At 45.1% G+C, this 13,711-nt stretch overlaps 1 protein-coding gene across 1 annotated transcript in view; it reads left to right on the top strand.

Annotated features, from left to right (window-relative positions):
• The first annotated feature begins 2,889 nt into the window (after positions 1-2,889).
• Positions 2,890-13,711, top strand: part of ERC2 (ELKS/RAB6-interacting/CAST family member 2) — an 809,820-nt gene continuing 798,998 nt past the window's right edge. The window contains exon 1 of the mRNA XM_081160189.1: positions 2,890-2,962. The gene's annotated coding sequence lies outside the window, so the exon portion shown is untranslated. The remainder of the gene's footprint in view (positions 2,963-13,711) is intronic.

Genomic DNA, 13,711 nt, shown 5'->3' on the forward strand with positions numbered 1-13,711 from the left:
GATGCCCACTTTGGGCATACCAAGTAAGCAGTTAGATATCCAAGTCTTTTAGACTTTTAGGAATCTCAGTTTCTATCTACACGGCTGTCTATTCTCTCTGCAGACCAGCTTCCTTGGCAGAAGTCTTAGATCACTTTGGCATCATGGTTTTGGGTGCCATAGTTCTGATTTGGGCCACCATAGTCTACAAGCTCACCTTTCAGTATCCACTGGCTGACTCATTCTCATGGCCCATTCTCAAATACTATGGAGAGAGCCTGTGATAGCCCACCTAGGGGCAGGTGTACAAGAAATATCCAATCTCCTATGGCTGGATTCACAGAGAATGCAGGGCGCTTGCTGCTCTGGGCTGAATACAGGCAGGGCAGGAAAGTTGGATGTGGCAAGCAAATTTGATGACATTTCCTCAGGAAGCATTTTCTGAACCTCAGGGAAAAGACTGGCTGTTCTTCCTGTGTGCTCCTAGCGTTCCCAGAGCTTTCTTTGTCCCTTCATAAGAGGTTATTGTAATGGCCTGTTTTCTTGTCTCTTTCTTTTCCTGTACTGTACAGTCATTGAGGGTAAGGGCTCTGAACCTGTAGGACTGGCACAGAGTAGATGCTCAGTAAGTATTTGTTGAGTGAATGAATAAATAAATATATGAGAAAAAAATATCTACCACAAAAGTGTGCTTCCTCTGACTTGCTGGAGAAGGGATTGCCATGATGGAGAAAGATGTGAAAAACAAAGTAAACAGGTTTTATAAAACATGACATGTTTTACGATTTTCTGTCCTCAGGGGTGAGATCCTGCAGTAGCTACCTGTAAGCATTTTGAGCTCTGTGCATATGTACACACACACACACACACATACTTAAAGTTAGAGAATGTTGGCTCTGGAAGAGATCTTAAGATCCTTTAGTTCAGCTTTTTAATTTTTCAGATGAGAAAACTAAGTCCTAGAGAGGGTAAAGATGACTTAACAGCACTAAATTTTCTAACCCTTGTTCTACATAAAGTTTCTTTTTGTTTAAAGCGATTATTCTTAACTTTTTCAAGAACCCAATGTGAAAGAAATCTGTTGAGAACCATAGATCTTCTCTCTGAAGGAAAATGTATATAGGCATATAAACAAGAAATTATTACCATGAAGTACAAGGATTCCTGTTTAGAATCCACAGATCAAAAAGGTTAAGAGAATGGGCGGCTAAAAATAGTGGACCTTAGGCATAGGTTTATATACATTTTCTGCTGGGTATGTTACCTGGCTTTTCTGAAAGATAGTAAGCATCTTATAGAGTTTTTGTGAGCATCGTTGAGAAATGTAAGTGCTGCACAGAAGAGGTACTCAATAAACACTGGTCACATTTCAAAAGATCTGAGATTTCAGGACTGCTCAAAGGACCCTCCACTAGGCTTTAATATATAAGAAGGCTTTTCAGCCAAGGCTGTCAAGGATGTATATGGGAAACTAAACACAACAAGTGTAGCTTGGTTTTGCCCAGGGAGCATTCAGGCCAACAGAATGAGTGCCAATTTCTTGGTGACGGAGAGAAAGAAGAGGGTGAGGGCAGAGACGTCTGGGACCACGAATCAGTGAAAAACCTTAAATACCAGGAACGTAAAAGGCAGGCTTAAGGAACAGGGTATTTGGGCTGGCACAGGAAGGCATCCTCCTCTTCCAGCACCCACTTCCTTCATTTAATATTTGAATTCCATGGGGGAGAAAAGAGGAGCCAACCCTAGTCACCGCGCCGATTCCATACCTCTGCTCGCCCAGACGCCCCAGGGCTCAATTTGCTTCATTTGTCTTGAGTTCCCAGCAGGAGATATTTCTATCTGGCCACTGAAATTGCTGGAAGCAGGCTCATCAGGAATGGAAGGAAATGACTGCCCTAGTCCTGCAAAGGGACTCTCGGGGAGAGACCAAATCTGGAGATACGACGTTCCCAATCCCCTGATACAAAACCAGTGGGGTGGAAGCTTTTTCCAATGAAAAACGTGTCCAGCGGCTCCTGCGCTTCACCTTGAGGCTGTGTGTGTGTGTGAATGAACTCAGATACCACCTTTCTACCTTAAACGGGAGAACACACACTGCAGGGCAGAGAGGAGGCAGTCAATGAACGATGGCAACGCGGGTGGGATTTTTTCTTTCTTGCTCCCTTCCCTCATCTTCCATTCTCTCCTCTCCTTGGGGGACCAAGCGAGTCCGGTCCGATAAAATCCCTGCACCGTCCTAAAGGAGATTAAGCCCAGGGGAGGGTGCCAGGGTATGGAAGCCTCGAACCCCGACTCGAAAGCTTAAGCTGAAAGATAAGTTGCATTCCCTCCACCAAGTGCCATCCGTGCCCCAGTCGCCAAAGCCCGCTAGCTAGTCCGCGAGCGCACGGCAGCTCCGGAGTGGGGTGCCCGCGGAGGGGCGTCGCGCACGGGAGACCCGGACCGGGCGCTTCCAGACGCCGGCCTCCAGGGCGAGGCTCCGCGAAGACCCCGCGGCGCGCACCACGCCCGGCGCGGCGCCCCCTGCGCCCCCGCCGCCCCCCGCGGAGGCGCCCGCGCGCCGGCCCGCCCCCCAGCGGCTCCCGGGAATGCTGGGAATGCGAGTCGGGCAGCGAGCGAGCGGCCGAGCGGCGGGCGGGCGGCCGGCGGAGCGCGGCCCGGGCGGAGTCGCGCCAGCGCGCGTCTCGGGACTGCGGAGGGTCCGCCCCTCGGCCGTCAGCCCCGCCCGGCCCCGCGCGGGCCGCGGCCCCCGGCGCGGCGCCCTCCCTCCTCCCCTCCCTCCCTCCCTCCCGGCCCGCCCGGCTCCTCCTCCCTCTCCTCCTCCTCCTCCCGCTCCCGATCGCTCGCGCTCCGGCGCCGGCTCCGGCTCCGGCTCCGGCTCCGACTCCGGCTCCGGCTCCGGCTCCTCCCGGCCGCCCGGGGCCGAGGCGACGTGAGGTTGTAAAAATCCATGTGGGACAGCTCCGGGGCGAGCATCGGAAAGGTGAGACGTCGGCGCGCGGGCCGGGGCCGCGGGGCGCCCGGCTCCCTCGGGGCGCCGGTGCTGGGCACCCGGCATCTCCCGTGCTGGGTGCCCCTCACTCGTGGGGAGCTGCAATGCGTTATCGGGGGGAGCCGAGGGGCGAACCATCCTCCTCCCCCGGGGCTTTCTGGGGCGGGGGAAAGGATGGGGCGGCCTAAAGGCGGATTTGCCGTCATGTAGAAGCCCCCGGATTGACTGGAACAAGTGCACGGCTTCCTCGGGCGCGCGGGCGCCGCTCGCTCGTCCCGGCGGCCCGGCCGCCTCCCGCAGTCCCTCCGGCAGCCGCCCTCACTGCCGTCGCCTTCCTTCCCCCCAGCTCCCACTCTTTCGCCTGCCTTTCCCCCTCTTGCTTCGAGGGGTGGGGTGTTGGCGGGGACGAGGGTCTCGGGAAACCTCCAGCAGAACAAAGTGGAGAAAGGTGGAGCCCCAGCCCAGGGGGGTGGGGTCCCAGGCTGCCTCGATGGACTCCGAGGGGAGCGTGTTCAAAAGAAAGAAAGAAAAAAAATCCGTGTCAGGGAACATAAGCTGGATTAATTGGGGAAGGGTAGGGGGTGGTGGTGTATGAAAACGGACACGATGTGAAATTAAGCAGGACGACATTCCTTCCCTCCCCCTCACCTTCTTCGAATTATACAAGAAAAGGGGTACTTAGAGGGTTGTGTCCCCCTTTTTTCCCCACCCTTTTTTTTTTAAAAAAATTACTGTCCAAGCCATTGAAAGATCATCTTAGGACAGTGAAGATTAAGGGCTGCTCTGGTGCGGGATAATACACCGGCGCTCGTAAACTCTCTGATGGCCCTGCCTTATTTATTTTGTACTTGAGGGTCTGTGTTCTCCTTGCCGGAGGGGGAGGGTCCGCTCGGTGTGAGGATCGATTTTAGGCGGCTACCTGCCTTCGCTGGATGAAAGGCAATTTACTCCCGGAGCGGTGAATTGTCAGTTCCCCGAGTGATTGACAGCCACACCTGCCATTTATGTGGGCCGAACAGGGACCGGTGGAACCCCAAGAGCCAATCAATGCTCGGGAGAGGAGGGCAGTTCCCACTTGTCATGGTTAGTTTCCTGGTTGGCTTTTTAAAATCAGTGGTTTTCCTTAACCATTGGTGTCCACCAGGTATGAGGCTCCAGCTGCGAGAGGCAGACGACAGGGAAGAAAACTCTTCCAAAATGGGCTTAGGAGCAAGTATGTCTGACTTGTGTTTGTCTCTTTCCCCCCTCCCTTTATTAGTTGTAGTAGTTGGGGATGCTCAGGCCATTGATTTAAAAATGGAAATAAAATGGATCTGTGTAAAGAATGAAACGGGGGCGGGGGAAGGGTTATGGGGGTTAGAATTTTCCACCCATGCAGAATTGTGGGCTCCTTTATACGAGGCACCGTTTACCGTTTGATCTCTCTGGAAAAGGGTGTGGCACTTTGTCTCCTATGGTCTCTCTTGTCCTTGTAAAGTCACATTGTTTCTCAGTATACAGCGTTTGGCTCTTGGCTCTGTTGGATGCATTTATAAGATATTTTTGAAGCAGATGAGCATGCTTTATTAGGATTACCACGAACAGAAGGGGTTCTTTTAGTTTTTGACAGTGTAACTCAACTTCTGGAAGTGAGGGCTGCCTTCTTCAGTTCCAGTTTGAATGTCAGTTTGGAGGTGGCAGTGGGGTCAAGCCAGATCCTTTCTGGAGGGTAGAAGAGTTTGCCTTGAGGTGAGTTTGCTTCTAAGGTGAGCCATCTTGTCAGTGTGCTCCTGTGCTTTCATAAAAGCCTTGCACAGCTTGGAGGGGTGGTGTGTGGGTAATGATGGAAACATGGCTTTCACCAGTAAGACTTTTCATGCGTGGATGGATTGTGGGCGGGAGGACCAGATCCTTCTCAATTTTCTATTAGTGAAAAGCTTATTTTGCAACATTCTTCTTCCTGAATTCAGTAGTAAAATTACTGGTTGATCCAGAGCTGTCACTTCATAGAAGCTGTACTTGGATGTGAATACAAAACTGTGCATTCAGCATTTCGTGAGTAGATTATGAGCTAGAGTACACTGATTAGGACAGTCTTCATGTAGGAGCCAGGTTTGTCAAGGTAATGTTATTACTATTACTATTATCGTTACTATTGTTATTGCATGTGTTAGCACTTTGTTGAGTACTTTACATGCATTATCTTTTAAAAATCTGGCAGAGCCTCTATGAGGTAGGTACTATTATTATCCCCAAATTATAGATAGAAGAAACTAAAGGAATTAAGTATCTTGCTACAGATTAGTGTGAGAGTGAGAACTTGAGCCCAGGTTTCTCTGACCTAAAGCCTGTGACCTTGGCCATGGCCTTGAATTCGAATTTTGGCTGTGTGATCTGCATATGTCCAGTCTGAAGTGTGAACTCTCTCAGCATACATACAGCCTATTCTGTTAAGGGTCCACTCCGATGTTGATAGTCTTTGTACTGTCCTCTTTGCCATGCCACTTTGAAGGCTGTTGCTTCCACTAATAGGAAAATTTAATAACTTTGTGATTTGTATATTTCTAGTAGGTCAGCTTTGGCCCAATGGAAATTTGGTTCCCAAGTTAATGATGACCTAAAAGAAGATAAAACAAAACAAAATCTATACTTTTCCATTTTTCTTGATACCTTAAATTTCCAATTGGAATTTTTATTTCATTTCATTTTATTTTTAAATATGTCTTTATTGATTTCAGAGAGAGGAAGGGAGAGGGAGAGAGAGAGAGATAGAATCATCAATAATGAGACAGTCATTGATCGGCTGCCTCCTGCATACTCCATATTAGGGATGGAGCCTGCAACCCCATCATGTGCCCTGACCGGGACTCAAAGCACGATCATATGTCAGTGCTCAACTGCTGAGCCACGCTGGGCCAATTGGAATTTTTAATAGGTCTTGGCCGAATACTTGCTCTTAACATCATTCAACTGGCTCTTTTTTCTCTTTCTCCTAAGGGATTGGAATTTTATTTTCTCTTTCACTTACAAAGAGACTGTTTTTTATTAGTAATTAAATAAAATTGTATTTACAATTATTCTATTAAAATTATATGGTCATCTTGTTTTACTATGTTGGAAAAGTCACAAGACTTAAGCCTTATTAGTGTCTTCCTGCTGGTGAAATTCAGTGGTTATGATTTGCCAAAACAGGTATCCTGAAAAACATGCTTAGATGAATGGTGTTGGAGTCCACAGATTTACCTCAATAGTCTTTGACTTTGGTGATGATGATTTTGTACAAACTATATTTTCTTTTGTTTGTTTTACTAGGGCATCCTTTAACCCCTTTTGTCAGCTAAGAAGTTAACATTGTGGCTTTCCATACGAGAGACCTACTTGCCAGCCAACAGTTTAGTTTTAGCAATGTTTATTTTATTCCTCAGTACTTTATTGTAATTTTCCTTTCCCTCCGAAAGCTAGTAGAACAAATGGAAAGCAAAAAAGCACCCTCTTAAATGATAATGTAGTTCTCATAAATTTAAAACATTTGATCCAAAGATAGAAATCATTGGGTATACCAAAGGCAGAGATCCTTCAGCCTCTTCTTCCTTATGTGAAGAAAAAGAACGAAATGAATGAATATGTACCAAGTACTAAAGTACATCAAATGGTAAAGGATATGTTAGTCAATGTTTGGGGACAACAAAATCCCCTGACTTACAGCAACAGGTACATTTATTCCGACACTTGTAAGTCCTTCAGTTGAATGTGACTTGGCTGATTGAGGCTGGACTCCTTGGGGTGGCTCTGCTGTAGGCTGCAGGCTGGGTTCCAGTCTGCTCCACATGTGTTCTGGGGCCCAGGCTGAAGGGGTAGCAGCCACTTGGGGCATGGTCTTCTCATGGCAGATCACTGAATTCAAGAGGCAAGCCAAATTGCACATGCAAATGTCATTTCCATTAACAACCTTCTTGGACATAGCAAGTCACATGGGGAAGCCCCAATATGGATGAGTAAAAGTAGTTTCTGCCCATAGTAGAGAGGGAATATTTGATGAACTATAATCTGAACTCCCACAGTGTGCAAAAGATATGGTGTTATTAGAGAATTTGATAATTTTTTTCTTCTCATTCTTGGGGAATGCAGTCTTTATCCCCTCAGTCCCACCCCTAGCTTTATGAACCTAGTGTTTAACTTTTGCATTTCAGCACTATACCATGCTTGATTCTAGAGGACTGACTGTAAAAGCAGGTATGAGTATGTATATGAATTACTTAAATTATCAAGGCACTATTTATTAGAACCTACTGTGTTCCAAGGGATTATGCTCAATGGAGTGGTGAACATAGGAGTTTTTGTCTGATGTGGGTCCTGTCACCACAGGACCTCTTATTAGGAGTAGGGGTCAGGAAAGACTTCTTGGATGAAATGGCATTCTCCTGGACCTTGAAGCAGGGATAGTGTTGGATATATAGATAGAGCAGCAGATATAATAGGCATGTAAGGAACACATCTGGATATAATAAGTTATTCCATTTGGCCAGAGGGTAAGATGGGTGAATGATAATAACAACAATAATAATTATAATAGTAGCAGTAATTATAGTTTAATTTTTATTGAACAGTTAACTATGTGCAAGGTTACTGTGCTTAACACTTTACATAAAATGTCTAATTTAATATTGAGGTAGACATTGCTGATTGGCTAGTCAACATTTATTCTGTTCTTTCTAGCTAAAAGAACCCCAGTTTTGTTTGAGATGGGAATATATCCATCTCACTTTTCTAGACTCCCTTATAGCCTAGAGTGGCCATGAGGCTCAGGTCTTACAGTAATGTAAGTGGATGCTATTGAATGGGAGCTTAGTGAGGACACACTTGCCTGGTGAACACCAACAGCTTTTGGCCCCTTTCTGCTTCTTGCTGCTGGGAGCATAGGTGCCATGCCTGGAGGGACAGCAGCCAACAATAACAACAAAGATGAAACCATGTATTAAAAAAGAAAGCTGGAACCTGGAAGGATCTTGGTCTTGATGACATTGTTGAGCCATAGTACCAGCCTAGACTGCCTTCCCCTGTACTTATTGCCTAAAACAAATAAATTCCTTACTTGTAAACTATTCTTTGTTACTTGTAGTCAAACATAATCCTCACTGATGCACACCTTCTCAAGAGCCTATCAAAGTAGATGCCCTTATACCGATTTTACAGGTGAGAACATAAAAACTCAGATTAAGGAACTTACACAAGATCTAGGATTCATTGCTATGTATTTTTAATCTTCATTCTAGGACATGCTTAGATAGAAAGAGAGAAACATTGATGTAAGAGAGGAACATCAATTGGATGCCTTCCGTATGTGCCCTGACCGGGGATCGAGCCACAGCCTTTTGGTGCACAGGATGACACTCAACCAATTGAGCCACTCCAGCTGGGCATTGATATATCATTTTGACTTTCAGGCCCATCGTCCTGTCTTTGGTGGGACAGGATAAGTACCACAGCAGAGCTAATGTTGCAAATGTAGGCTGGGGGAAAACTGAGGATACAACTGAATTCCAGGTTGAAAAGTTTATGTTTTATTTCATGGGCTAGCAAGTACAAGATGATTTGAAAATGACAGAGACCCGAGATTGGGAGACTGTTGAAGCTTAAGTATGTGGCACCCAGTGCTTTCGTGTGGAGAAGGGTGGAGGAAAAGCTGGGTACAAAGCAAGGCTGGGAACGTAAGGAAATGGAATTGAGTGAACACGTATCATAGTTGGCTGTTAACCTGTGATCTGAGAACAAAATGAAAGTCTCCTGAAAGTTAGTACTAACTTCTACTAATGGCTTCACATTTGCCAGGAAGTAGGGAATGAGTACTGTAGAAACTGCTAATGGCATGTGAATCATTATTTAGTGCAGTAGGATGGGGATTTGTACTTATCACCCTTTCCATATATTGAACCCCTGATGAACCTCTATGACATGATTTTGGTCTAGGTCTGGCTCTGTTGTGCCAGTTCAAAGTAGCTGAGATAAAGGGTAAGGCCAGAGGGTGGTGCAACGGTACAACAAATTCTGTCCGTGGACTTACTTCTACATCTGGTAAGCATTCTGGAGCTTTCTTGGGGGTAAGGTGGGGTCACTTGAACTTCCTGGGTTTCCCTTTTTTCCCTTCTCTACTTTTTTAATCTGTAAAATAAAGGATTTGGTTTATATTCGTGGTTTTCAAATGTTTTTCAGCTGTAGAAGCTTTTTTTGTTCCCTGAATGAAAGCTTATCTGGACCCTCAGTGTATTTATAGAAAAAAGAGAGTTGCTCTCAAAACTCAAGGTCCAGATTGATGTTGTCTGAGATGTCTTTATGTTGAGGCCACTGCTCTAAAATGATCCCAACACACCCTCCCAGGTCCGGGATTATGTGAACCTTAGAGCTGTCCAGATGTTTTATTTGAGCATTCTCTGCAACAAATCCCCTTGTTATTCCACAGATTGTTGTGTCTTAGTATCGGTGGTAGGACTGTTAATGTTCCCCATAGCCACTTTTCCTCTCTTTCCAGGCATATGTTGGACGTGACTTGTGCCACTTCTATGCCAGGACACTCAATTTTCAGAGTGAGATCATCCAGCACTCTCTTCTACTGCTGTGATGATCATGGAAGCCCTTGTTGAAAATGGAGCCTCCATCTGCCTGGGTCCTTGAATCACTAAGTGAGCAAAGCTTTCAGTCAGCTGGCATTGGACATGTAATGTGACTGAGAAATAAACTTCTGTTGTTTGAAGCCGTTGAAATTTTATGATTGTTTATGCAGCACTTTTCTTTAGCTTATCCTTACTGATAGATCATCTTTTGGCATATCTGCTAAACTGTATTTAACTTACTTTTTAAGTGTCTTTGGGATCAACCTGAAGCCAAGCCAAATGGTCCTTACTTTGTGCTTAGGAAAGAAGTAGGCAGGCATCTACAATAGCTATCCATGCAGATTTTTGTACTGATAGAGTCTCTGAATTGGAATACTTATGCTCAATAACATTTGCTTTCATGTTTAAAAAGTCTGAAGATATATTGTGTAGTGTGTCTTGCTTTTTATTTATTTATTGCTTTTAGAGAGAGTGAGGAAGGGAGGGAGGGGGAGAGAGAGATAGAAACATCAATCTGTTATTCCACTTATTTATGCATTTATTGGTTGCTTCTTGTATGTCCCTTGACTGGGGATCGAACCCACAACCTTGGCATTTGGGGATGATGCTGTAACTGAGCTACCCAGCCAAGGCACATCTTGCTTTTCTTTAAAAAAAAAAGTCTGGCCCGGCTGGGCATGGCTCAGTGGTTGAGCATCAACCTAGGATCCAGGAGATCACGGTTCCATTCCAGTTCAGGGCACATGTCTGGATTGTGGGCTCCATCCCCAGTTGGGGGCGTGCAGGAGGCAGCCAATCAATGACTCTCTCATTGATGTTTTTATCTCTTCCTCTCCCTCTCCCTTCCTCTCTCTGAAATCAATAAAGATATATTAAAAATAAAAATTGAAAAAAAAAGTCTGTAATGCCCTGTTGCCTTTTTAGGTAATAGAACCTCAGTGGCTTGGGGAGGAATAATGATGATCAGTTACCATAATAATGGCTACTATTGATTGAATACTTATTTATCGATTTGTGAAATATTTATTGAGCATCTACTATAGGCACTGGGGGTATAGAAGTGAATTATAGATAGTTCCTTACTTGTAGCTTACACTCTAGTTGGGGGTCATGGATAGGTTTGCTCTGTTCTATGAAGGACACCATTTATTGAGCATTTACTATGTGCTAGGTGCTTTATGTCCCTTATTTCATACTGTCTATAAAGGTAGGTGTATTATCCACAGTTTATAGATAAGGAAACTAAAGCTCAAAGAATTTGATAAGCTCTATGAAGGCAAGAGCTTTTGCCTTTTGCTGAATCCCCAGTGTCCAGAAGAGTGTTTGACACATAATAGATGCTCAATAAATATTTGTTGAATGACTGAACAGAAGAATGTGCTGAAACTTAATGCCATAGCAGAGCCAGAATTTGAGTCCTGACTGACTTCAACTCTGCTAAATTATCACTGGACATAGTAGAAACAGTGTATGGCCCTATGATTACAACAGAAGCAACAGCTGAGCCCTACCAGTGTCGATGACAAAGCCACTGTCTCTCTTTCACAACTAGGGCCTACTTCTCTGTGTGCTTGACTACTCAAGGCCATTACCTCACTGACTTAGTTGCCGATATAATTGGTCAGCCTCTCTTGGCCAGTTCAAATTCTGTCCTAACTGCATTTCCTAGCACTTGGGTGGCCCTGTTTTCCAGGGCTGTGCCTCAAGTTCTGCTTTTAACCTTTTGGGCATTCCTTCTCCACTTGCATCTTCTGTTTTTTTTTTTTTTTTAATCCTCACCTGAGGACATTTTTTCCATTGCTTTTCAGAGAAAGTGGAAGGCAGGGGGTGGTTGGGGGGGAGAGAGAGAAACATCAATTGGAGAGAGACACACCGATTGGTTGCCTCCCACGTGTCCCTGTGGGATCGAGCCTGTGACCCAGGTATGTGCCCTTGGCCGGAATTGAATTGAACCCGAGACCCTTCACTCTGCTGGTTGACGCTCTAACCAATAAGCCAAATCAGCTAGGGCCCCACTTGCATCTTCTTGATTTGTTGCTTTGAAGTTCCAGGAAATCTCTAGTTGCTGGCACATATCAGGCACTTAACAAAATTAAAAAAAAAAAAGAGAGAATGAGAAGGAAAGGCAGCCAGCGCTTCCAGGAATTAACTAAGTGATTACCTTTTCCTGGAAGTCAATAGTGAGATTGTTGTTCCAGCGACGAGGACTGTGGGTTGGGTGAGAGGGCAAATGTGGGATACACATGCAGGGGGAAGGCCAGCGGCAGTGTTCATAGATACCTTATAACAGAAACTTGACTTTGTCATGGTTTGTTCTTCAGATTTTACATTTTGCTCACTTAATTCTCTTGTAAGTGTGTGGTATATGTGGGAGTGTCTGATAGTTTTCCTTCTCTTTTCCTGCCTTACAGCTTTCCACCTCTAAAGGTAGTTGTCATTCTGTGATTTCAGAGTATGAATGAGTTGCTGGCAACACAGTGCATTCCCCGTAAGTGTATTAAAGGCGAACTATTAATTCAAGGCAACTTCCTAGTGGCTTAGAAAACAAGAACTTGAATGGGAATTGAGTAATGCGACTGCTCTTTCAGAATACTCTCAGATCCTTATGCAAACTGTGAGAGACTTGCCACTAGAACAGTATGGCTAATTATAGCAAGCAAGGGCGGGGATTTATATGAGAAATTGAATTTAGTTGTGCACTGTAGTTACTAGTTCTTAGGTAGTGGATTTCTCTAAAACAAGGTGGGTGTGGTTGGGGTAGGAAGTTCATCCTCTGTGGGTGAAGGTGGGTTTGGGGTCTGGGAGCTGCTCCTGGGGGTGGAGAACTCTGCTCTGAAGGTAGAAGCTTGAGAGGCTTTGAAAGATATGAAGTTGGGCTGGTACCATGATCCTTGGTTATCTTCTTGGTGACACAAAATGGCTTTCTTGTGCCTCGTTTAAGGCAGATTAGTCATACTGCCTTCCTGCTAGCCAGCTTCAAGCTAATGTCATCACTTGGTGGGAGCAAGACTGTGGTTTAGAGGTCAGGGTCCTAGGGTAGCCGAGTTTCTGACTCTCACCTTGGGCTTTCAAGAGAGGGCTCTTGATGTGTTTTCTTTCCTTCTGGTGATGTGTTTTTTCTTTAAGGTAAAATTTCCTCCTACCCCTTCTTTGTCTCACATTTTGAGTCATTAGCCATCTGATTCCTGAAATGTCTCCATGGGGAGAAGTGAGAGGAAGGGTAGGGAATGGGGTGATAGCTTGGCACTATTTGGAGCTTGTTGAAAATAGGTCCTGTGTGATGCGGGGTGGATACAAAGGCCACTGAGTTTCAGTGACTGCTGTTCATCAGGCCGTGAGCATGGAGCACTTCACCAGGATACACAAGGGAAATTTTTCCCTTTTTTGTTTAGTCTGAGAAATAACTGTTTTTCATACACAGGCTTCGAATACATTGGCAGGGGCCACCTGGAATTCAGCAACATAAATAGTTGCTTAGAATAGCTTCAGCACTGGTTCTTTTGGATATAGAGATGTGAGCACTGACCTGCGAGTCGAGACCTAAGTTCCATTTCTGGCTTTGCTACTAGCTTTCTCCTTAATCGGAGGACCTTTGTTTCCTTTTTTCTTTTTTTAAATTTATCTTTATTGTTGAGAGTATTACAGGTGTCCCATTTTTCCCTGCCAATTGACCCCCTCCTCTTCGCTCCCACCCCCTCCCCAGGCCTTCACCCCGTTATTGACTGTGTCCATGGGTTATGCATATATGCATATAACTTCTTTGGTTAATCTCTTCCTACCCTCCACTCCCCTTTCCTCTTTCCTCTGAAATATGATCGTCTGTTGCATGTGTCAATGTCTCTGGATCTATTTAGTTTGTCAGATTCTTTTGTTCATTAGCTTCTTCTTAAAGAAGACCCTTCCACATTTCCTGTAGTGCTGGCCTGGTAGTGATGAACTCCTTTAGCTTTTTCTTATCTGTGAAGCTCTTTATCTGACCTTCAATTCTAAATGATAGCTTTGCTGGGTAGAGCAATCTTGGTTGTAGTTCCATGTTTTTCATCACTTTGAATATTTCTTGCCACTCCCTTCTGGGTGCAAGGTTTCTGTTGAGAAATCAGCTGACAGTCGTATGGGTGCTCCCTTGTAGGTAACTAATTGCTTTTCTCTTGCT

The sequence above is a fragment of the Miniopterus schreibersii genome (genome assembly GCF_964146895.1).
Source record: "Miniopterus schreibersii genome assembly, chromosome: 15".
Classification (NCBI taxonomy): Eukaryota; Metazoa; Chordata; class Mammalia; order Chiroptera; family Miniopteridae; genus Miniopterus; species Miniopterus schreibersii.